The sequence below is a fragment of the Charadrius vociferus genome, unplaced genomic scaffold (genome assembly GCF_000708025.1).
Source record: "Charadrius vociferus isolate BGI_N301 unplaced genomic scaffold, ASM70802v2 scaffold444, whole genome shotgun sequence".
NCBI classification, from domain to species: Eukaryota; Metazoa; Chordata; class Aves; order Charadriiformes; family Charadriidae; genus Charadrius; species Charadrius vociferus.
Genome location: NW_009648242.1, coordinates 1,157,252 through 1,161,330, shown reverse-complemented (window position 1 = coordinate 1,161,330; position 4,079 = coordinate 1,157,252).

Here is a 4,079-nt window from a genome sequence, read left to right as displayed (position 1 = left end):
TGAGGCCCCACCTCAAGTACTGTGTTCAGTTTTGGGCCCCTCAGTACAAGAAGGACATAGAGGTGCTGGAGTGTGTCCAGAGCAGAGCTACAAAGCTGGTGAGGGGTCTGGAGGACAAGCCCTATGAGGAACGACTAAGGGAACTGGGGTTGTTTAGCCTGGAGAAGAGGAGGCCAAGGGGAGACCTTATTACCCTCTACAACTACCTGAAAGGGGGTTGTAGAGAGGATGGGGGCTGACCTCTTCTCCCTGGTGAAAAGTAATAGGACAAGAGGAAATGGATTCAAGTTCTGTCAGGGGAGGTTTAGACTGGATATTAGGAAACATTTTTTCACTGAAAGGGTTATTAGACATTGGAATAGGCTGCCCAGGGAGGTGGTGGATTTGCCATCCCTGGAGGTGTTTAAAAAAAAGGGTAGATGTTGTGCTTATGGACATGGTTTAGAGGTGGTTTTGTCAGGGTAGGTTGATGGTTGGACTTGATGATCTTAAAGGTCCCTTCCAACCTTAGCGATTCTATGATTCTATCCTATCATTCTATAATACACAGCTAAAGAAAGTAAGTTAGCTTGGCCCATGGAAGAAAATCAAGCCTGTTTAATTAAAATGCTGATCATAATGAAATCACTTTGTTGGGATGCTGTCAAGCCAAAATATGTTCTCATAGAAACCCCTACCTCTCCAAGTCAACATTGAGTAGCACAGCTCTATCCCATTACTGGGTCTGGTTCCTTCAGTCCAGTCCTGCTCCCATTTTGAAGTTAATGAGAATTTTGATAATGGAGTTTTCCAGGGAGTTGGCATCAGGCCTTAGCAAGCTTCAGGTCAAATTTACTTCCACTGTAATTCCATTAATTAAAGTAGTCACACTGGCCATTGGTCTGGTTCTTTGAGCAACGCAGTCAGTGGAACAACAGTGAATAGATGACAAGCAAACTGTGGTTTAAACTAAATACACTTTCGTTAACTTCTCATCCAACACTACTTCATAATTCTCAAGTTCTTTGAGAAACTTCTAAATAAATTATAAAGCCCACACACCCACAAAGGCAGTAGCCTTAGAATTGGTGTACTTTCTCAGGTAGTATTTTATTCCTGTGAGCGAGAGCTAAGTGCCACTAAAAAGGAGCCATAAACCCATTTTGAAAAGCAGCAGGGAGAATGGATCAAAGTGAATCAGCAATTCTAACTATGTGAGACGCTGACATCATGCTTCCCTGGCTCCAACCTTGGGTCCACAAGAAAGATGGATGCTTGATTAATTACTCCCCAGACTGCAGAGCTTACACAAGAGCCAAGGACTCAGCGGCAGCCCAGCCAGCTGACTCAGATAGCAATAACTCATCAAGCGCAATCTGCCTGGATGCCAGATTGCCCTGTCTGCAGTCAGTCCACAGACTAATCCTCACAAAAGGGTTTCTTGGAAAATGCCATTCACGCTCATACTGGCTAAGTGTGCACTGGACAAGACACAGCCCCACTACAGTAGCAACTGAAGCTGTATTTCACTATGCTTTTCCACAGCTTGCTGTAATGGAGACTAGGAACTCTTCCCCACCACTGAAAATCTGCTGGAAAACACGACAACACTGGAATGTTTCCCCATTATGTTCAGTAGGCTGGATCTAGTCAATTGTGGTAGCCCAACTTGATATGTTCTTCATCAGCCTGAATGCCTGGATGCATTTGTATTGTAATCCCAGGACCCTCTTGTGCTAGATGCTCCACAAGCACACAATGGAAAATGAGACACTATTTGCAAAGGGCTTTGTTTTACCATGTACATGCTGGATACCTGGACCAGAAAGACCAGTCAACATGGGTAGTTCCTTTCGCTGTGCCACCTTCAGACAGACCTTCTCCTACAGGAGAAGTGCAGCCCAGGTTGCCATATCTTATGCTGCTCTGAGCTCGCTGCAAGGTTATATTCGGATCTTATCCCTCTGAAGCCCCAGGAGAACTTGAAGTAATATTCAAGGGGTAGAAACTTAAAGGGGAGAGTTCTCCTGCACTTGACCTGTGCCACAGTGGGTGAAAGAAATGTAATTTTTATCCACTTACGCTCTTGCAGGTACACATCTCATTCAATGAAGAATAAAATACCTGTAAAGTAGGTCAGCAATTCTTAGAAAGCACTTGCACTTACATTTCCTTTCAGAAGCTGCGTAACACACTGATCTCCAAGGAAAAGGAGGGCAGAAAGAAGGCATTCTGAAGTGAGTAAGAATCACTTTATTTCTGAATGACAGTATGCAGCTAGAAGCCTAAAGCCCTTCAACTACTGCATTTTTCAGTCACAGATTTGGCTCAGATTGCTATGTAAAACAGCCCTAGAAATATTTTTTTCCAACCTAATAACACTGTTTCCCCCAAATACAGCCTGTTTTCTATCTTCTGTAGCCCCTACAGAAGAATGAGCAAGAACTCATGAGGAGAAATATCACAGTGGGCACAGACAGTTTTCACTGTAAGTCCTATTGAGATGCTAACTCTGATTGATCTTCCCACAGAGCACCTCTCCACTCAAACACGGCAACTCATGAGGCCCAGGGTTGGGATACTAGAAAGAAGCTTAGGCTAATTAATTGCATTTCTTTTTTTCTGACTGCAGTGTTTTTCTGCCCTGCTGGATACTAAGAGGCCAGCACTGGCTCCTCTGATTAACAGTACCTCATCATGAAATCAAAAGAAAAGCTGCAGGCTAAAGAAAACTGGATTTTTGTTAGCAAGGATTTGCTCTTGGCGAATAATTATAATTGCCAATGTTAAAAGGAGATTGTGAATTAACTACAGCAGACATAAAAAATAAATTTGGAAAAAAGCTTTCAATAATTACAGTGCATATGTCAAATGGAAATTACTCCAATTTGCATAGCTCTGCAGTCACATTGTACAATATCTCAAGTGGCTTCATAACAACAAGCTTGTATCTTTAAAATCATTTAATATAGCCCAGGGTTTTAATAACCCAAAAGACACTTCAGTAAGTACAGACGGAAAACTAGCCTAGGGTTCTTCCTTTTTTTAGGCCATGTCTACACACAGTTCATTACTATTTCATAATGATGCATTAAAAAACATACCATCCCCACCCCCAAGCACACACATGGGTTTACTGATAAAATGTACTTTATAGTGGTTTGGCTTATTTCTATAGGTCATCTTTTATTCCAGTATAACCAGCCACTTTAGAAGCCCCACCACTGCAAGTCTGTATGTAAAAACATCATGCCCCGCATCTTACACCATGACTAATTTCCACGCAGGTCAGACAGACAGTCTGTATTATTTGCAATGTGCTTCAGTCTGGATGAAGTTTCTGGTTAGAAACCTGAACGCGACCATGTGTGGGTGGATTTAGACAAGAGGTTTGCTCTGCACTCCAGCTGAGGATCACAGGCTCATGGGTCATCAGAGAGGACCCCTCTGGGCCAGTCACACAAGGGTGCTGCTTGGGTCTTGTGTGTCAAGGCACTGATTCCAAATTCATATGCTTGTTGCTGCTTAGGAATGGGGGAAATTTATTAAAACCACTCTCTTATTTTCCCTTTCATTTATGACTCCAGCCTATTTAAACTTGAACTGGGAATCCTCATGTGCCAAACAGAAGGCTCCCTAGGCCATGTCAGAGCTGAGCTTTTTGACCCTTCAGTGTCATCACCTACTTCCATCATAACTGCAAGTTTGTACCTGCACCTGCCACAGAAGAAATTGGGAGTCAGATTGTCAGATTATCCCTTTGCAGGAATAAGGATAAACAACAGGTAACCACAGTATTACTGAAAGCAGCCATGGGTCAGTTACAGACCACAGTTCGCTCACTGATCTCAAGCACCTGATGAAGCCAAGCAGGTACCATCCTCCCTCTGCAATGACAGAGGAAAGAGAAGTCACGAAGTTTGATGATTTCTCCTGGTACAGATATTGTGACAGTGGCAAAAGCAGCCATCATATCTAACCTCTTCCTCCTAGCACCTGCAGGAATTACGCCATCCTTTCAGCTTTTCTATCCAATTTTGCAATCATTTCCACCTTTCTTTAAAAAAAAAAAAAAAAAAAAAAAAAAAGCCAAGTTTGTC